Source organism: Desmodus rotundus, chromosome 1 (assembly GCF_022682495.2).
Source record: "Desmodus rotundus isolate HL8 chromosome 1, HLdesRot8A.1, whole genome shotgun sequence".
NCBI classification, from domain to species: domain Eukaryota; kingdom Metazoa; phylum Chordata; class Mammalia; order Chiroptera; family Phyllostomidae; genus Desmodus; species Desmodus rotundus.
In genome coordinates this window covers 84,228,788-84,251,123 of record NC_071387.1, presented here as the reverse complement: position 1 = coordinate 84,251,123, position 22,336 = coordinate 84,228,788, and the positions used below count along the sequence as shown (strand labels likewise).

Here is a 22,336-nt window from a genome sequence, read left to right as displayed (position 1 = left end):
GGTCTGGAAGTCTAAAGTTATCTTGAAACAAGTTTAATTAATTATGACATCCCTTCCTGATTTCTTTTAGTCATAAAATCCTGGAAGTGAGAGCTAGCAGGATTAATAACTGTCTGAAAAATTACCATTGAAGTATGAATTATTTATTACATACATTAATAGAGTAATGATACTCATGCGATACTCATGTTTTTACCCCCCCTTGTTGTCCATGTGTCCTTTATAATTGTTCCTGTAAACCCTTCACCCTTTTCCCCCATTATCCCCTTCCCTCCTCCCTCTAGTCTCTGTCAGCCTATGCTCAATTTTAATATCTTTGATTATATTTTGCTTGCTTGTTCGTTTTGTTGATTAGGTTCCAGTTAAAGGTGAGATCATATGGTATTTGTCTTTCACCACTTGGCTTACTTCACTTAGCCTAATGCTCTCTACTTCCATCCATGCTGTCACAAAGGGTAGGAGCTCCTTATTTCTTTCTGCTACTTAGAATTCCATTGTATAAAGGTACCATAGTTTTTTGATTCATTCATTTACTGATGGGCACTTAGGTTGCTTCCAGCACTTGGCTATTGTAAATTGTGCTGCTATGAACATTGGGGTGCATAGGTTCTTTGAATTGGTGTTTCAGGATTCTTAGGATATAATCCTAGAAGTGGAATTGCTGGGTCGAAAGGCAGTTCCATTTTTAGTTTTCTGAGGAAATTCCATACTGTTTTCCATAGTGGTTGCACCAGTCTGCAATCCCACCAACAGTGCAGTAGGGTTCTCTTTTTTTCACAACCTCTCCAGCACTTGTTTGTTGCTTTGTTTATGGTGGCCATTCTCACCAGTGTGAAGTGGTATCTCACTGTGGTTTTAATTTTAAAAAATACCCTAGAACAAAAAAAGAGAATTCAGCAAGGTCACTGGATAAAAGATGAACACACAACAATCAATGGAATATCTACAGACTAACAATGAACATGTGAAAAGTGAAATTAAAAACAGCACCATTTTACAATTACTCCAAAGGTAAGAAAATAGTTAAGAATAAACATAGCAAAACAAGGACAGATCTGAACATTGAATGTGATATAATTTTAATGAAAGAAATCAAAGGATGTCGAATAAATGGACAGATATAATGTGTAACTGATTGGAAGACTCAAATAGTAAAGATGTAACTTCTCCAACCAATTTAATGTTTCATGCATTTCTATTAAAATCCCAGCATGTATTTTTATAGACATAGACAAACTTATTATAAAATTTATATTGAAAATCAGAGGTCTTAGGATAGCTGAAACAATCTTGAAAATGAAGAATAAAGTGGGAACATATCATCCAAAGAGAACACACAGATGGCAAATAGCACATGAAAAGATGTTCAACATTATTAGCTTTCAGGGAAATGGTAATTTAAACCACAATGAGGTATCACTCCATAAGAATGGCTAAAGTAAAAATTTGTGGCAATGCTAATTTCTGACAAAGATGCTGGTGGGAATGTAAAATCATGCAGCACTCTGAAAACTAGTCTGACATTTTCTTATAAAACTAAATGTTCAATTACCATATAACTCTTCAATTACATTTATCTTGGAAAAATGAAGACTTATGTTCACATAAAAGTCAGTGCATGAATATTTATGGTAGCTTTATGCATATTACTCAGAGACTACAAAGATCCCAAGTGTCATTTAATGGGGGAATGCTTAAACAAACACTCTATAGCATGGAATATTCCTCAGCATTGACAATGAATGAATTATTAATACATGTAACAATTTTGTTTGGATGGATTCCCAAGGAAATATGTGTAAAAAAATCATTTCATGGAAGTTACAAGTTCTGTCCAGAAGGTATTCAGCCACTTAATATGAAGAATAGAGACATTTATTAAAGAAGATACAAGATTCAAGAAACATCATTTCTTGTATCATAGGACAATGACGCCTCAGTCCCCTTCAAAGTAGGCACCTTGGGACCTCACACAGTTCTCCCAATTGCCATCAGCTGCCCCATCATTTTTCCTGAATCTCACTAAGAGTCTAAAATCTCTTCCCTTTCAAAGGCGATTTTAGTTTGGGGAAAAGCCAGAAGTTGCAGAGTGGCAAATCTGGGTTGTAGAAGGGCTGACTCACCTAGGTGATTTGATGTTTGGCTGAAAAACTGCATAAGACTTGATGCGTGAGTGGGTGCATTGTTGTGATGAAGCTGCCAATCACCAGTTGCCCATAGCTTCAGTCTTCTGAATCATCTGAGTAGTTTCCATGGAGGAATGCTCAAGCTTAACACAGTATTTGATGCAGATTCGTTTTTCTACTCACTCAGTTATTTTGAATGTAAAGGCCATATGGTACATGTGCTCAACAGCATCTACTGTGCCCCACTGACTAGTACAGTGAAGTTGTCATTGTTCATGCAAATGCATTCCAGTCCACTCTTCTTGGCTGCCAGGTTACATCAATGTCATTCTGTTCTCATTATATTAATAATAGATAGACTTTTCCCCAGACATTTAAAAATAAAGTACAGATTAGTGGTTGCCAAGGTCAAAGAAAAACTAGGAGGTGGTTTGCTATAAAAGGGCAACACAGGATATTCTCCTGGTGATTCAAACGTTCTGTACACTGTAAGTATAACTATTAATATCTTGGTTGTGATTTTATGCTATAATTTTGCAAAATGTTTGCATTTGTGTAAACTGGGTAAACAGTACATAAAACCATTCTGCATTATTGATTACATTTGTATACAAGCCTACCTTTACAAAAGAATAAAAAGTTTAATGAAAAAGTAAATAAAAAAAACACAACCTCTTTCAGGGGGATTTCATTTCTGCCAATTAGCAAGGAAGTTTTCCCCAGGTTCCTCTTTCAGCTACAGTGGCCTGCAGAAGGTCATCCTTGTATCCTTCCCAGGCTATCCTTGAGCATTTGGCCTCAGCTGGCACAGGTGATGAGACCTCACTAATGGATATGATAGCCAAGGAGCTGGGACTTCTGCATCATGTACACAAAGGATTCTTGTGATGGGGATGGGGCATTTTCACATCCACAATGAACATTGAATGTTGGATTTAAAAGAGTATTGTGCAATAGAAAAGGACCTCAGAGATAATTTGGTCTTTCCCTTTAATATTACAGATGAAGAAATTGAGAAACAAAAATCAATGAACTTGTCCAGAATCAAAGCAAAGGGTATTGGCAAACTCAGAACTGAAATCTGTGTTCAGGATTCTTAAATCAATTTTTCCATCTCTAAACTATTTATAATCTACCTTAATATTTTTTGCATTCCTCTTTTTCTATAGTTTCCACATTCTTTTTTTAGGTTAAAATAAATTTTTATTAAAAATTTGTATTAAATGTTAGAAGAGATTTATACACAATTAACAAATCCTTTATAAAACAATTGCCAATTTTACCCAATTGTAATTGGTTTCTATGCAGACTTGGAAATAGAGTCTACAAAATATTTCTTCTAGAAAGCTATCAAAATGCTAATCTTAGGCAAAACTGAATGTTTAAAACTGAAGTCTGTGTGTGCAGACTGTGAGTGAGGTCCCAAGCACCTGTATTCCTTACCCCAGTGACAAAGTAATGGAAAAATGAACATTGAACTGACTTAGCATTCTAATGAATAAGTATTCTGTAAACTTCTCAAATTTTTTATTACTTTCAGAAGCAGTGTCATTACAAGATATCAATAACATACTATGTACTCAAATAAAATGAATGTTAATAAAATTAACATTCTAGGAATAAAAATATTGTTGCAAAGAGGCACCCCTTGTTGTAAGATATGTTAAATAAGTCTTTATTACACTGAAGGCTCATGGTTTGGGCCATAAGCCATACAGGAGACAGTCTCTTCACACAAAATAATGATAAGTTATCCCTTTTAGAAGTGAATAACATCTGTTTAGTAGTGTTGTGGGTAAAAAAAAAGATTCGAGCTCAAAATATGATAGCAACACACAAAGTGGCCGACGGTTTCGGTCTTTGTGTGAGGGACACCATTTGTGCAGTTTAACAAAAACTGACTTTTAATCTTCATTTCAAAAACTTAATCTTTGTTTCAAAAACTTAAACTAAAGCTTAAAACTACACTTCTTTCCTGCCCACTTAATACCACTCCAGAGAGTAGAATCCAAACCACCAACTTAAAAGTGATATGGCTCCATGAAGAAAATAGTAACTGATTCACATCAGAGATTAGGAAGCAAAATCAGTATCAAAGTATTTGAAATCACAAGGAATTTAAAAATACTTTGAAAATTTCGCCCTGAGCTGTGGATGCTTTTTATATACAGCTGCTAGTAAAACAGATGCATTCCATCATTCCAAGTTGTACTTACAAGTGTTATGAAGCTCGGTGCTAAAAATAGACAAGTTATGTCTCCCAACAAAGTGGCAGCGATTACGTTTTGTGAAAATCTTTGGTGAGACGCAACCCTGCAGAAGCCACCTTAGTTTGTTTCCCTCTCCTACTGCTCCTAGAATCTTCAAGTAATCTTCAGAGGGGAAACCACAAGACCATAATGAAGGACCAGAAGACCATCCTGCATTGCTGCATCACCCAGTGCACATCGGATTTCCCTCAGGGTCTGATACCACTCCAACAAGTGATTGCCTTGCCACCGCAGATGATGTCTACTTGACAATCTGGATCAAGATCCATTTTGCTTCTGAGACATTTTTCTACATGCCCAATAGTTGCTTCTCCTGAAACTCAGACAAACTTCTTTTCCAGTGGCTTAGAATGTCCCGTGCCTTCATTAGCACCACTGAACTCTAACAATAAAGACATATCAAGTTCAAGTAGAATCCAAAACACTGACTCCTAGACTTTCTTAGATCTTCCTTTGCTTGAAGGGACTGGCTGTGGAACAGCAGGTTTAGGTACTTCCAGACCTCTTTCTTTATAGAAATCATGCATTTGCTTTTCTTCTCTTTCCTCTAGATTAATCACTGATTTGTACACTGTCTTGTAACTGTCGGTCCACCCTTATGTTATAAAGAGGTTGTGTCTGATGCACTACTATGTTGCATTTTGGACATCTGTTGCTATAGTAAAAATGTCTTACAATGCAGCTTTTAGAAAATGTAGGAAGACACTCTGTAATGGTAGTTGCATCTATTAAGTAACCTTTACAAATGGAACACAAGATGTATGGGGTCAGCTCGGAGAGATTAATCAGGTGCTCTTTCTCGACATCTGACTCGGGCCGGCACTCCTCCAGCCTCAGGGAGAAGTGGCTCATCTCTTCCTCCTCCTCCACGTCTTCCTCCAGCTCCTCATCCTCTTCCAACTCCTCATCCTCGTCCTTAAAGAGGCCCCTCAAGCGTCCCAGGCTGCGCTCCGGCTCCTGCTTGGGGGGCTGGGAGCCCAAGCAGCCAGGAGCCCCTGCCTCGGGCAAAGGCGACGGACAGTCCTCACCCCCTGGGGTGAGGGCAGGAGGGGAGATTGGAGGTAGGGGCTGCACGGCTGCGGCTTCCTCCACCGTGGCGGAGTCCCTGTTAACCCTCATCAGCACTGGGACCCCCTCCATGCCCGGGTCAGTGGCCAAGCCTCCACATTCTTGTTACGCTTAGAGATCTAGGAATATGGAAAACCACCCCCTCATCTCTATATACCTATTACCCTACCCATGTTTAAAATTCTGTGAGAATGTCCAATCTTATTCCCCCTGAAACTTTACTTGATCATCTTACTGGGATACCCATCCTTCTTCTCATTGTCTTTTTTCATCAAGTGTGAGGATACATTTTGTTGTAATTTTCATCTCTATGTTTTACAGATGATACAGACTGTAATTTTTAAACACATGACATAATACATTGTAAATTATTTAGAGATACATAGAATAATGAAACTATTTTCAAAGATTATACACATATCCTCTTCTCTTTCATGTTCTTTTCCATGTTTCCACCTGCTTTTTTTTATTTTTCAAGTTAAGTAAATTTTATTCTTTTTTCGTGTTGCTATCTATCACCAACTTTGAAGTCACCTAGGAACCCACTGAATCTGTTTTATGTTGCATGATCTAGGTCACCGGTGACAAGGAACATGAATAAAACCCCTTGGTAGACTGCTGTGTACTCCTGGGGTCCCTGTGATCCTAACCCATCCTTTGGTCATCTAGGACGAGCTATATTCAGACTGGAAGCTTCTCTTGATGTGTATTCTTTTAAAGGAAAGGGCAAGGAATACTTCCTGGATATATATAGGGAGTGTGTTAAGTATTCTTTATATGAAAATGTTCTTAGTAAGTACTCCTTGGCTACAAATTCAAACTCTGATGAACTATAAAAAAATGGAATAATAGGATACTAAAACAGGATGATTAATTTTCTCTGGTGTGATATTTTAACACTTTGATGAATCCTAGAAACTTTACTTTTTACTTTCAAAATAACTTAAAATAGATTTTTGAGTTTATCATAACAAAAATAGTAACAAATGAGACTAAAGATAAATGCAATTTTTATAATTAGTCTGGCAATGGAGTGAAAAGATGGGATTTCACATTTTCTCACTTACCTCCTTTCTCCTCACTCCTACTTCTCATACATAGATATTCATAGACATTTAGCAGAAAACTAGCGCACATACAAGGCTCTCTTCCTATTTCAAGTAATGCCATCTGTTCAGAACTTATGGAGGTAGGGGTATTTTCAAAATGAAATTTATTCTTGCTTTCAAGAGCCAGGGAAACAGAGCTCTGTGTGGCTGTTTAATATAACCAAACTTAATTTGCTGGAAGCAAAGATGTGGACACATAAATTCACAGGCAAACTTTCTTGTGGCCCTTTTAATGAACTCCTCTCCATATGTCCCCATGTCCAGTCCCTGTCAACAGCTACTCTGTTTTCTATTCCTACTTTTTTCTTTTTGTTTTAGAATACTATGTAAGTGGAATCCTACAGTATGTAGGCTTGATATTATGAACTTGAGATTGGCCTGTGGAGTTGGGTGTCTCAGCAGTATGTTCTTTTCAGTGCTGAGTAGCATTTTTTGTATGGATGTACAGCAGTTTATTCTGTAGTTTAAAGACATTTCCACTGCTTCCAGGTTTTGGCAAGGTGAATAAAGCTGCTACAAACATGTGCATAGAGGTTTTGAGTAAACATATTTTCATTTCTTTTGGAAAAATGCTTAAGAATGGTTCTGCTAGGTCATACTGAAACAGTACCTTTAACTTTATAAGAGACCAGCAAGCTGTTCTCTAAAGTACCTGTAGCATTTTGCATTCACACCAGAAATGTATAAGAGTTTCAATTGCTTCATGTACTTTTTTCAATATGTGCAATATTTGGTAGTATCTGTTTTATTTTTGTTTTTCCCATTGTAAAAAGGATATAGTGGTATTTTATTGTTTTTTAATTTGCATAGACTTTCGTATATTTATTTGACATCCATATATCTTCTTTCATGGTGTCTTCAAATGTTTTGTATCAAAATTTTATAGTTTGATTGTTTTCATATTACAGTTTTGAGTTAGTTGTTTATATGTTCTATTATGTATTTTATTAGACATATGAGTATATTCTGTAAAAGTTTTTGCTTAGTCTATGACATATTTTTATAATGTTCTTAACGATGTCCTATAAGGAAAAAAGGTTTCAATTTTGACTAACTTCAACTTATCTTTTTCTTTTCTAAGTCATATTTCTGAGAAATCTTTACCCAACCTGAGGTCAAAAATATTTTTTCTTCATTTTCTTTTAGAAGTGTAATTGTTTTAGGGTATATATTTGCATCTATAGTCTACTTTAAGTTAATATTATATAATGTAAGTTTCACAATGTTGTTATTTGTAAAATTATTTTGGCTATTCTGATGCATTTCTCATTTTATATGAATTTTAGAATAAGCTAATTTATTCTATAAATTCCCAGTGGAATTTTATGATTTTGTGCAATCTATAGTTCAATTTGACATAATTGAATCTTAACAATATTGAGCCTTCCAATCCATAAAGATGGTATATTTCTCAATTTTTAGGTATTCTTTGATTTCTTTCTTCAGTTTTTTGTAGTTTCTAGCCTACATATCTAGCAAATATTTAGTTAGATTTATATCTAAGTACTTATTTCTCTTTGTGTGTTGTTAATGGGACTTTTAAAAATTAAATGTTTATTACTAGAGAATAAAAATATAATTGATTTTTATAGATTGAGACCATTTGACAGCTTTTTATCATGAATACATGTTGAATTCAGTCATATGCATTTCTATACGTGTTCAGATGATATGTTTCTCCTTCTTCAGTCTGTAGATGTGGTCACTAAATTTAAATTTTTGATTGTTAAACATGCCTTGCATTTGAGGTATAAATTTTCTCAAAACATATTACCATTTTTGTGCATTTGGTTTTTCTAAAGTATTTGTTATTGATTATGCTATTACAGTTGTCCCAACTTTTTTCTCCCCTTTATCACCCTCTGCCCGGTACCTGCCACCCCCTTAGTTCATGTCAGTGGGTTGTACATAAAAGTTCTTTGGCTTTTCCATTTCCTATACTATTCTTAACCTCCCCTATTTTATACCTATCAATTATGCTTCTTATTTCCTGTACCTCTTCCCTCTCATTCCCCCTCTCTCCCTCTCCACTGATAACCCTCCATATGATCTCCATTTTTGTGATTCTGTTCCTGTTCTAGTTGTTTACTTCACTTGTTTTTGTTTTTTAGGTTCAGTTGTTGATAGTTGTCAGTTTGTTGTCATTTTACTGTTCATAGTGTTTGATCTTCTTCTGTTTCTTAGGTAAGTCCCCTTAACATTTCATATAATAAGGGCTTGGTGATGATGAACTCTTATAATTTACCTTATCTGGGAAGCACTTTATTGTCCCTTCTATTCTAAATGATAACTTTGCTGGATAGAGTCATCTTGGATATAGGTCCTTGCTTTTCATGACTTTGAATACTTCTTTCCAGCTCCTTCTTGCCTGTAAGGTTTCTTTTGAGAAATCAGCTAATAGTCTTGTGGGAGCTCCTTTGTAGGTAACTGTCTCCTTTCCTCTTGCTGCTTTTAAGATTCTCTCCTTTTCTTTAATCTTAGGTAACTTAATGATGATGTGTCTTGGTGTGTTTCTTCTTGGATCCAATTTCTTTGGGAATCTCTGGGCTTCCTGGATTTCCTGGAAGTCTGTTTCCTTTGCCAGATTGGGGAAGTTTCCTTCCTTATTTTTTCAAATAAGTTTTCAATTTCTTGCTCTTCCTATTCTCCTATGATTCGGTTGTTGGAACGTTTAAATTTGTCCTGGAGGTTCCTAAGCCTCTCCTTTTTTTTTTTTTTTTTTTTTGAATTCTTGTTTCTTAATTCTGTTCCTGTTGGATGCTTATTTATTCCTTCTGATCCAAATTGCTGATTTGAGTCTTGGTTTCCTTCCCTTCACTGTTGGTTCTCTGTATATTTTGCTTTATTTCACTTTGCATAGCTGTCATTTCTTCCTTCATTTTGCAACTGAACTCAATCATTTCTGTGAGAATCCTGATTAGCAGTATTTTGAATTCTGCATGTGATAGGTTGTTTGTATCCTCTTTGCTTAGTTCTTTTTCTGGAGTTTTGATCTGTTCTCTCATTTGGGCCTTATTTATTTATTTATTTTTGTCTCAGCACAGCTCTTACATTGTAAGGGATGGAGCCTTAGGTATTCACCAGGGCAGGGCAACCCACTTCACTGTGTTGTGGTGCTGTCTGTGGGGAAGGGGTCAGAGAGGGAAAAATGTTGCTTGCTTGGCTCTCACCCCACTTTCCATCATTTCCCTCGCTTCTCACAAGCGGATTGTGCCCTTTCAGGTGCTGATTCCCAGGTATGTGAGCTTGTGTACATTCTAGGACACCATGGGCCTCTCCAACAGACTCTCCTATGAGACTGGGAGTTTCTCCTGCCTCTGTTACTCCCATAGCATTTCACAGTCAGAGGTTTTGAGTCTTTAGTTTCCTGTGCTGAAACCCTGGGTTTTGTGGTCTGTTGCTCCCCAGTTGTTTCTTCTGGCTTATCCATATATGGATGTAGGAGCACCCTATCCACCAGCCGCCACCTTGCTGCTCATGCACTCCACCCAAGTGCCCATCTGCACCCCTCCTACCAATTTGCATGAATGTTTGTTTATTTCATTGGTTGTCAGAATTCCATGCAGTTTGATTTTCTGGCAGTTCTGGTAGTTTTTTGTTTTTAAATTGGTTGTTATCCTTCTTTTGGTTGTGTGAGGAAATTAAGTGTTTCTACCTACACCACCATCTTGGCCAGAACTCTGTGTATTGTTAGTTTTGATTTGCTTTTTATCTATATTTATGAAAGTTATTAGTCTGTAGTTTTCTTATAATTTCTTTGTCTGGTTTTGGTATCAAGGTAATACTGGCTTCTTTAAATGATTTGAGATATGTTCTCTTTATTTATTGTCAATATTTATTTCTTAAATGTTTTGTACAGTTTGCCAATGAAGTCATACTGGCCTTGAATTTGTTTGTTGAAAGGTTTTTAACAATTAATTAATTTTTTTAATATATAAAAGCAACACAGGCTATTGATTTTTCTTGAGTTAACTTTGGTGGTAAATAACTTCACATAACATTGTTTATTTCATCCAAATTGTTAAATTTGGATTTACAGGATTATTCTTAATGCATCCCTATTATTAATTGTCTGCAGATTTGCAGTGACGTCACTGCTTCTGTCCTTATATTGAAGACTCCTCTCCCCTCCCTGACTCTTTCCAAAGATCTGACTACATTTTTATCAATTTTGTTAATCTTTTCAAAGAATTAGCTATCAGTATTATTGATCGCCATTATCTATTTTTCAATTTTGCTCTTTCTGCTGTTTTTCCCCACTTCTGCTCATTTCAGCTTTAATTTGCTTTCTTTTTCTATTTGCTTTTTGATGGAAGTATATATCAGTTCTTTAAGACCTTTATACCTTTCTAATTTAAACATTTAATGCTATACATGTCCAAGTTTGCATTAACACTATGTAACAAATATTAATATGTTGTATTTTCATTCTAATTTGAGCATATTTTCTAATTTTTATTGTTTCCTTTTTGACCTCTGGGTTGTTCAGATGTGTTATTTTCAATTTCTAAATATTTGTGTATTTTCTAGAAATATTTTACTCCCTTTTAAGATTTCTCATGGCCTGAGAATCGTATTTGTATGATTCTAATACTTTAAAATTTGTTGAGGTCTGTTTCATGCCCATAATATGGTCCATTGTAGAGAATGCTATGTGCCTTGAAAATGATGTATATTCTGTTGTTAATTAGAATGTGCTATTGATCCAGTTAGTGATAGTATTGTTCAATTTTTCTGTATTCTGACTCATTTTCTATGTATTTGCTTTATCTATTATTGAAAGAGAATATATGAGATTTCCAAATATTTCCAAGTATATGTACTTAGGAGTAATATCTCTATTGCATTAATCTTTATTAAAAGGTCATGCCTATTTTATCCCTCACAATTTTCTTGTATAGAGTTCTACTTTGTGTGATATTAATATAATTACCTTTTTTAGATTAAGATTTGCACTATATACATTCTCCTATCACTTTATAGTTAATCTGTTCTCCTCTTATTAAAACTGTGGTTGTTGTAATCAACAAAATGAAAAGGTAACCTATAAAATGAGAGAAAATATTTGCAAACTATCTGATAAGGGGGTAATATCCAAAATATATAATAAAATCATACAACTCAATAACAAAACAAACAAACAATGAAAAAACCCAAATTAAAAAAAATAAGCAAAGGACTTAAATAGATATTTTTCCAAAGAAGATATGCAAGGGACCAACAGATACATGAAAAGGTGCTCAGCATCACTAATCATCAAAGAAATGTGAATCAAAACCATAATGTATAATGCCTCATGTGTCAGATTGACAAGTGTCAAAGAAAACAAAAGTTAGTAAGTATTGGGAGGACATGACAAAAAAAAGAAGAACCCTTGTGCATTGTTGGTATGAATATAAAATGGTGAAGCCACTGTGAAAAACAGTATGGAGATTCCTCAAAAAATTAAAAATAGAACTACTATATGATCTAGCAATTTCATTTCTTGGTATATATTCAAAAGAAATAAAATCACCACCTTCAAGAGAAAAAATCACACCCATGTTCATTGTAGCATTATTAACGAAAGCCAAGACATGAAAACAACCTAAGTGTTCATCAATAACTGTTATATTACTCAACCATGAAAAGGAAGGAAAGTCTGTCATTTGTGACAACATAGATAAATCTTGACAGCTTAATGCTAAATGAAATAAGTCAGACAGAGACTGACAAACACTGTATGTTCTCACATCTATGTGAAATTTTAAAAAGCTGAGCTCAGAGTAATTGAGAATAGAGTGGTTATTTCCAGGACTGGGGTAAGCAGGAGGTGAGATATTGGTCAAAGTTTATGAGCTTTCAACTATAAGGTAAATAAATTCTGAAGATATAATGTTCAAAGTGTTGACTATAATGGATAATGCTGCATATATACTTGAGAGTTTTTAAGAGAATAGGTCTTAAACATTATTCCCACATAAAAAAATGATAATTATATAAGGGGATGGAGTTGTGAACTAACTTTACTGTGGTAACTGCTTCAAAACATAGATGTGTGTCACACATCACATTGTACACTTTAAATGTACATTTTATATGTCAATATCTCAGAGTATCAAGAAAAGAAAACAGTTAATATGCACTTATGGAATAAATTATTTAAAATAGGAACAATTCAGAATGTCAAAAAGGTTGCCCTAACTGGTGTGGCTCAGTGGGTTGGGTGTCCTCCTGCAGACCACATGGCCACAGGTTTCATTCTGGTCAGGGCACATGTCTGGGTTGCAGGTTCTGTCCATACTGATTGGGGGCGTGTGAGAGGCAACCCATGGATGTTTCTCCTCCACATCGATGTTTCTCTCCCCCTTTCTCCCTCCTTTCACATCTCTCTAAAAATAAATAAATAAAATCTTTGTTTAAAAAGTGATCCATATGAATAATTTTTTACATGTGCAATCAGAATAATTTAGAAAAAGAAAAAATAACCAGATTCTCAGTGTTCAGTTTAAAAATCATTCATTGTTGGGTATATTTTGCCTAATATTAATTAGTTCAGGAATTTGGGCTTTTAAAAATGGGCTTTCAAATAGTCTTTTATAACTTAGGTTTCTTTCTCTTTTTTTGAAGAGAAGATGCATTTTTATACCATCTGATGCCACTAAGGATCAAGGCGCAGCCTTCCACAGTGAGAACAAGAGCACTTACCAAATGTGCTGCACCTGGCCAAGTCTCACTCAGTGTGGTAGTGAAAAGGATGAGACAGAGCAATGTGAGTGGAAAAACTGGGACATCCCCTAAAGTAAATACCACAGAGTAGCAGAAGAGGTGAAGAAAAAATGAGAAATCCTGCAGATAAGTCATGTTTTAATTTTGTGTTTTGGCCTCCTATCTGAAAATATGACTTGAGGTGGAACAAAAAGGGAAGGAATAAGAATAGTCCCAAACATGTGTGTTGCAGTTCAGAATCAGCAGAGTAGAAAAGCAAAAGCTCAATTACCCTAAATCATCTGATAGGGGCAGAGATGGTGAAATCCCTTGAGTTGCACTCACATCTCACAGAGAGAAAAATGAACTGAATGTAGCAGAACTGAAGCTACATTCAGTTCAGTCTTGTCTCTGTTCGTGCCCCTGCACACTCCCACGTGCTGTGCTGGGTCAGACACCCTGCAGAAAACTGTCCAGGTGACAGCAGGATGTGAGATGGCCCATGTGAAAACAAGAGGAAAGGAACATAAGGCATAAAACACATATTGAATATTACTTTGAAGACTAATCATCATAAATGTAAGTTTAAAAAATAAATATTCATCCTCTTGAGGCAGGTTAATGAACTTTGTGTGAAAAAAACATAAAATCAAAGAAGTCTCCCATTGGAAGGTAGCATGGAAGTTAGCAAAAGAAATAGAAAATAAAACATTTTAGTTTTATAAGAGTTTCATTGAAGACCCTGTGGGGCTGGTTAGAGGAAGCTCAGGTTAATGGCTAGCAGGAAACGGTGAAGGGAAATAACAGAGAACAAGCACATGGGAGAGCTGATTGCTACAAAAGTCTGGCAAGGGACAACCAACCCCATAAGATTAGGGTTTTCTGAAGAGAATAAAATAAGGACAAAGAAAAAAAATATATATTCTTTTCACCATGGCCATGTGGCTGAATTTGTTAGAGCATTGTTTTGTGTACCTAAAGGTTGTAGGTTGGATTCCTGGTCAGAACACATACCTAGGTTGCATGTTCCATCCATGGTCTGGGCACTTATGGGACGCAACCAATCCATGTTGGTTAATATAAATCGCTTTGGGAAGTATGGCCATTTTGATGATGTTAATTCTTCCAATCCATGAGCATGGTACATGCTCCCATTTGTTTGTGTCTTCCTTCATTTCTTTTTTCAGTGTTGTGTAGTTTCTGAGTACAGGTCTTTTACCTCCTTGGTTAGGTTTATTCCTAGATACTTTATTTTTCTTGTTGTTATATCAAATGGGATTTTTTTCCTGATTTCTGTTTCTGCATTTTCATTGTTGGTGTACAGGAATGCCTTTGATTTCTGAGTATTGACATTGTATCCAGCTGTTTTGCCAAATTCATTTATTAGGTCTAGTGGTTTTTTCGTGGAATCTATAGGATTTTCCATATACACTATCATGTCATCTGCAAACAGTGACAGTTTCATTTCCTCCTTTCCAATTTGGATGCCTTTTATTTCTTTTTCTTGTCTGATTGCTGTGGCTAGGACTTCCAATACTATGTTGAATAGGAGTGGTGAGAGAGGGCATTCTTGTCTTGTTCCTGATCTTAGTGGGAAAGCTCTAAGTTTGTGTCCATTGAGTATGATGTTGGCTGTAGGTCTCTCATATATGTCTTTTATTATGTTGAGGAATGCTCCCTCTATTCCCACTTTGCTGAGTGTTTTTATCAGAAATGGGTGCTGTATCTTATCAAATGCTTTTCCCACATCTATTGATATGATCATGTGATTTTTGTCTTTGCTCTTGTTTGTGTGGTGTATTATGTTTATTGATTTGCAAATATTGCACCATCCTTGCATCCCTGGGATGAATCCCACTTGGTCATGGTGTATGATCTTCTTAATGTATTGCTGGATGCGGATTGCCAATATTTTGTTGAGGATTTTAGCGTCTATGTTCATCGGCGATATTGGCCTGAAGTTTTCTTTCTTTGTTGTGTCTTTATCTGGTTTTGGGATTAGGATGATGCTGCCTTCATAAAAAGAGTTTGGGAGTCTTCCATCAGTTTGGATTTTTTCAAATAGTCTGTGAAGGATAGGGGTTAGCTCTTCCTTAAATGCTTTGTAGAATTCTCCTGTGAAACCATCTGGTCCAGGGCCTTTGTGTTTGGGAGTTTTTTGATTACCACTTCAATTTCATCTGCTGTTATTGGTCTGTTCAGGTTTTTTGCTTCATTCAGTTTTGGAAGATTATATTTTTCTAGAAATGTGTCCATTTCACCTAGGTTTTCAAATTTCTTGGCATACATTTCTTCGTAGTAATTTCTTACAATCCTTTGTATTTGTGTGTTATGAGTCGTAATCTCTCCTCTTTCATTTCTGGTTGTGTTTATTTGGATCCTCTTTTTTTCTTGATGAGCCTACTTAAAGGCTTGTCTATTTTGTTTATGTTTTCAAAGAACCAGCTCCTGGATTCATTGATCCTTAGAATTGTGCTTTTAGTCTCTATGTCATTTAACTCTGCTCTGATCTTGGTTATTTCCTTCTTGGAAGAGGAAATAAAAATGGTAAAGGATAGAGGGAAGAAGGGATAAAAAAATAAAGAAGGACAGAAAGGAAGAAGGAATTTAGGGGACAGGAGAAAAAAAAGAGAGAGAGAAAAGAAAAAATAAAAAGTCTTCTGCTGGCTTTAAAGAGGTCAGGTTAGTTCTACTGGTCTTCCTGTCTGTGAAACGGGATGGGGTGGTTGGAGGGATTGGTTTCACTTTTCTCCCTTCCTGAGCCACACTCTTCGATGTTGTTCAGCTTCCAGTCCAGTTCCTTCGGGTCCTTCTCCTCCCCCCTAGGACTTTAGTTCACCAGTTGTGCTGTCCTTGTGTTGCACCAGTTAGGGGCAACTCACACTCCCCCTTCTTGCTCTTTGCTGTCTCAGATGCTAGGGGCTCTCGGTGTTCCTTCAGGGTAGTTCAGCCTCCTACTGGGTCAAGCTTTTTGGGGACTGCAGTCTACCCTAGCCCTGGAGCTCCCCTCTGCTGGGCAACCTGCCTTCCTCCTAGATAGTGAGTAGGCCCTGCAGGGCTCTGTGCACAGGGGCTAGGTGGGAGTTGTTCAGAACTGGTGCTTTTAGGTGTGGTTGCCCACAGGCAGCCAGACCCTTGATTGTGTTGAGCAGCCAATCCCAGGCTTTGGGCTTGTGTGCTGGGGCAGCCAGCCGCTGATCCAGGTGCGCACACACCTGAGGTTTCAGGTGTGGGCGCCCACCCAGGGTTTCAGATGTGGGCCCCAGGCCACTGATTGGAGTACACACCCACTGGGGTGCTTTGGGCCTGTGTGCCCAAGCAGCTGGGCAGGGTGCACACCCACCAAGGGTTTCAGGTGTGGGTCCCAGGCCACTGATTAGGGTACGCGCCTACTGGGGCACTTTGGGCCTGGGCCCTCAGGCCTATGGGCTGCTTATCAGGGTTTGCCCCCACCAGGGGTTTCAGTTGTGGGTGCCCAGGCCCCTGATCTGGGTGCGCACAACCAGGATTCAGGTGTGTTCTGGGGCTACTTATCCATGTTCACAGGCCAGGGGCTGAGGGGGTAGGGGCGCAAGAGGCCGAGGCTGCTGCGGAGAGTTCTCTAAATAGCTGCTGAGTGCCTCTATTTTTTCTTTTTCTTTTCGAGAAATTCTTCCTGTTCAACTCCCCCTGGTCCAAACAAGCACCTGGCCTCTCACACAGCCCAGCCTGGCTCTCTCCCAAGAATCCTGCACCCGGGTTGGGGGCTTCAGCCGCCCTGGTCCCAGGGACCTTATTGTCCTTAAGCACTCTTCTTACCATCAGATCTTTCAATGTCCTCTATCTTTGGTCTCCGATCTTCATATATGCTGGAATACCATCATTGGCCGTTCGCTCTGAGCCTCAGATCAGCTATTTGTTTCACTGGTGAGGAGGGGAAGTGGACTCCGCTCCCATCTATCTCGTCACCATCTTCTGAATCCCTCTACTGTGTTCTTTAATTCAGAATTTGTGTTATTCATTTTTTCTTGGCCCTTGTTGATTGTTTCTATGTACTTTTTTATGTTGATATAGTTTTCAGTAAGTTCCTCGTAATTTCCCTGTAGTTTTTGGTAGTTCGCACTGAGTTCATCGAACTTCCTTATAACCATTGTTTTGAACTCAATATCTGATAGTTGCCTTTGTCTATTTCATTTAGCATTCTTTCTGAGGATTCTTCCTTTCCTTAGATTGGGGGTCGTTTCTTTGTCTTCCCATTGATGTGGGACACTTCTTGTTTGCTTCTGTTTCTTAAATTCATCTGTTTTGACTTTCTGACTTTGTGCTGTGACCTCCTATGGTGGGAGGCCTGTGAGATACAATGGTGCAGTCTCCTTGATCTCCTGAACTTGATGTTCTTTGGATGTCCTTTATGCCTTTTATGCTGATTTTCTGGAGGTAATTGAGTTTTGATTGTCATTGCATCTTTCTTCATGGGTCCTTCCCTGTTGCTGGTTGACTGAGGGCACTTCACCCACCACGTCTTGTGTGCTGTTGTGCAGACACTGTGTGAACAAAACCACAGAGCCCAAGAAACAAACCAACCTGCAAATATAGCTCCTCTCAACAATCACACTATCAATAGCAAATGAACCAGTATTAATAAGGGTGTAACTAGATTAAGACTATTATAAGAAAAGAGAGTAGATATGAGATGACCTACTGAAAAAGAAATGATTTTGAGGGGGTAGAGGGAGAAGCATTGATAAGAGTTGGGAGTTGGAACAATGGAAGAAGAACAGGTAAAGTTCACCTCATGACTAAAGAAAGGGAATGAAGAGTGTGGAATGGAGTATAAAAAGGGAAGTGTATAATATTAGTTTTAAACACAAATTAAAATAGTATAAAATAAAGTGAGAGAAAGAAAAAATATTTTAATTAAATAATTAATAAAAGAAATATTTTATTAAATAATTAATAAAAATATAGGAGCCAAATTGGAGAGAAAGATCCACCAGAGTACTATCAACATCAACTGAGCTAAAATTGGTATAGGAGGTATGGGAATAAGAGGTAAAAAAGAAACAAAAAAAAGTCTAAGAGATGTTTAGATGATTGGGAAGTGATTTTATAGTAATAGAGGGAGGGGAAATACTAAGAGGAACAATAACTAGACTGAGTGAGGGAAAAATTAAAATTTGAGATGTAAAGGAATAGAAAAAAGGAGAATAAAGAAAAATAAAGGGGCAGGATGAAAGAGAAATAGAAGAAAGACAAGAAAGAAAAAGAAAAAAAAACAGGCTAAGAAGGCAGAATCAAAACTTGAGTGAAAAAAAAAAAAACGAGTAGGAGAGGGGTCCAGCAAAATTTGTTATTTGAAATACAGAATTAGTGATGCTCTAGACATAACCTTGAAAAAACAATGCAACAACAACTACCCTATCCACAACCAACTAGCAAAGTTTGTTACAGGTGTAAAGAGAACACAGTATTTTTTTATGAAAGATAAACACGTTTATTGAAGAAGATAAAAGATACATTGTACATAGGACAATGATGCCTCAGTCCCCTTCAAAGTAGGCACCTTGGGACCTCACACAGTTCTTCCCATCACTATCAGCTTCTCTGTTGTATTTTCCTGTATTTCATTGACGGTCTGAAATCTCTTCCTTTTCAAAGGTGATTTTAGTTTACAGAAAAGTCAGGAGTCACAGGGTGCCAAATCTGGGCTAAAGGGGGGCTGGGTCACCAGGGTGATTAGATGTTTCCCAAAAATCTCTGAATAAGACATGACGCAAGAGCAAACACGTTGTTGTGATGAAACTGCCAATCACCAGTTTCCCATAGCTGTGGCCTTCTGAATCTTCCTAATAGTTTCAGTGGAGGAATGTTCAGAATGTCCAAGCTTAAAGCAAAATTTGATGCAGATCTGTTACTCTGTGCACTCAGTCATTTTTTCTTTCTTTATGAATTTTTTAAAAAATATATTTACTGATTATGCTATTACAGTTGTCCCATTGCCCCCCTTCACTCCACTCCATCCTGCCCACCCTCTCCCTCCCACATTCCCTCCCCTATAGTTCATGTCCATGGGTCATACTTATAAGTTCTTTGACTTCTACATTTCCTATACTATTCTTACCCTCCCCCTGTCTATTTTCTACCTACCATTTATGCTACTTATTCTCTGTACCTTTCCCCCCCTCTCCCCTTCCCAATCCCCTGTTGATAACCCTCCATGTGATCTCCATTTCTGTGATTCTGTTCCTGTTCTAGTTGTTGGCTTAGTTTGCTTTTGTTTTAGGTGTGGTTGTTAATAACTGTGAGTTTGCTGTCATTTTTACTGTTCATATTTTTTATCTTCTTTTTCTTAGATAAATCCCTTTAACATTTCACATAATAAGGGCTTGGTGATGATGAACTCCTTTAATTGACCCTATCTGAGGAGCACTTTATCTGCCCTTCCATTCTAAATGATAGCTTTGCTGGATAGAGTAATCTTGGATGTAGGCCCTTGGTTTTCATGACTTGGAATACTTCTTGCCAGCCCCTTCTTGCCTGTAAGGTAGCTTTTGAGAAATCAGCTGACAGTCTTATGGGAACTCCTTTGTAGGTAACTGTGTCCTTTTCTCTTGCTGCTGCTAAGATTCTCTCCTTCTCTGTAATCTTGGCTAATGTAATTATGATGTGCCTTGGTGTGTTCCTGCTTGGGTCCAGCTTCTTTGGGACTCTCTGAGCTTCCTGGACTTCCTGGAAGTCTATTTCCTTGGCCAGATTAGGGAAGTTCTCCTTCATTATTTGTTCAAATAGGTTTTCAATTTTTTGTTCTTCCTCTTCTCCTTCTGGTACCCCTATAATTTGGATGTTGGAATGTTTCAAGATGTCCTGGAGGTTCCTAAGCCTCTCCTCATTTTTTTGAATTCTTGTTTCTTCATTCTTTTCTGGTTGGATGTTTCTTTCTTCCTTCTGGTCTACACCGTTGATTTGAGTGCCAGTTTCCTTCCCATCGCTATTGGTTCCCTGTACATTTTCCTTTGTTTCTTTTAGCATAGCTTTCATTTTTTCATCTAGTTTGCAACCAAATTCAACCAATTCTTTGAGCATTGTAGTTACCCGTGTTTTGAACTGTGCATCTGATAGGTTGGCTATCTGTTCACTGCTTAGTTGAAGTATTTCTGGGGCTTTGATCTGTTCTTTCATTTGGGCCTTTTTTTTTTTTTTTTTTTTGGTCTTGGTGCACCTGTTAAAGGCAGCGGAGCCTTGGGTGTTCCCCAGGGCGGGGTAATGCTGGTAGCTGTGTTGTGACACTGTATGTGGGCGAGGGGCCGAGAGGGAACAATGGCACTTGCTCCACTCTCTGATGGATTTCAGTCACTTCTTCCACTACCCACAATCAAATTGGGCCCCTCTAGTGCTGATTCCCGAGTGGGTTGGCTTGTGCAAACTCTAGGCCCCTGTGGGAGTCTCCAACGACCTCTCCTGTGAAGCTGGGAGTTTCTCCTGCTGCCTCCTCAACCCTCACAGGTGTTTTCAATCAGAGGTTTGAGGCTTTATTTCCCGTGCTGGAGCCCTGGGTTGCGCGGTCTGCTTTTCTTCTCCGCCGTTCCTCCAGGTTTATCTGGTGTGAATGTGGGGCTACACGGTCTGCTTGCGGTCACACTGCCTACCCTGTTTATCCCACAATCTGCCAGTCTCTGGGTCCAGCCACATTGCCACGAGTCCCGTCAGCCCCAGCTGCCCATCTCCGCCCCTTCTAGTGGTCTGGAGGAATGTTTCTTCTTTATCTCCTTGGTTGTCGGACTTCTGTGCGGTTCGATTTTCTGCCATTTCTGGTTGTTTTTTGTTTTTAAATTGTTGTTGTCCTTCTTTTGGTTGTGTGAGGAGGCTCAGTGTGTCTACCTATGCCTCCATCTTGGTTTCTCTCCCACTCAGTCTGAGAACACAGTATTTTAATAGCTGGGCAAAAGGACATAACATGACCTTTGACAAGATAATTTGTTCTGAGTGTCTGGACAGGGGAGAAATAGTAAGAGTGTGGAATGGAAATAAGTTGTAGCTAGAGAGGAAACCAAATTTGAAATGAGTATATTGCAAGGAAAGAGGAAGGTAAGATGGGCTAAGAGAAGGGAGGGGCAAAGTATGTGAACTGAAATACACTATAGTATAAAATCTAGTGACTTATTATACATAAATTCGCTGGACAAGAAATGAATGTTATAAAGCTATGCAGGAAAGAAAATATAATATCTCAACTCGTGAAGAAGACCACAGTGGCTTTTGTGTTGGTAGTCTCTTGTATTTACCACTGTTTTTTTTTTCTTTCTGGATCTGCCTCTGGTGATGTTAGATGTTGACCCCGTCTGACTTTAGGCAGTCTGTTGGATACTTCCAGTGATCTGTTGTCACTGGCTGTCTTTTTCAATTGTTAATATGATCCCTCTGCATTCAGCAGTCAGCTTTAAGCACCGTAGGGTGGGGCCAAATCTCTCCTGTGATGGGGGCCATAGTTTCCCCTCAGGTAGCTGCTGCTCAGAGCAGAGTGGTCTGCCTGAGCAGAATGATTGCTGTGATGGGAGTTGGCTCAGCACTGGATCTTGGCAGCTACTTTCTCAGTTCTCTCCCCAAAGCCTCTGTCCCCAGTCTCTTTACAAGTTTCTCTAGTCCACTCTGCCTCTCCTTTGCCAGTGACCTACTGTCTCTGGGTGTCTCCGTAGGTTGTTTATCTGGTCACTAGGACTCAGCAGTCCGGCTTAAGCACCAAAGGGCAAGGGCAGAGACCTTCCTGGGGTTGGGGCTATTGTTTCCCCTCAGGCTACTGCCGCTCAGAGGGGAGTGGTCTGTCTGAGCACAAAGGCTGCTACAGTGCTGGGATGACTCAGCACTGGGATCCAAGCTGCTACTCTTTCAGTTCTCTCCCCAAGGCTTCTGTCCAGTCTCTCCTCAGGTGTCTCCAACCCCCTTTGCCCCTGCCTTTTCTTGAGCCCCAGGTAAGTGGCTGCAAATGAAAATTTGTGTGTTGACCCTTTAAACAGCCCTTGCATCTCCAATGGTCTGTCTCTGGCAGACAACAACCCTGCTGCTTTTTCCACTGGTTGTTATCTGTGTGCTTTTGGGCTCT

The 22,336-nt window shown here is 38.3% G+C and overlaps 1 pseudogene; it reads right to left on the bottom strand.

The window, feature by feature from the left end:
• Nucleotides 1–4,489: 4,489 nt before the first annotated feature.
• Nucleotides 4,490–5,536, bottom strand: LOC112307249 (polycomb group RING finger protein 6 pseudogene; annotated as a pseudogene).
• Between the last annotated feature and the right edge of the window lie 16,800 nt (nt 5,537–22,336).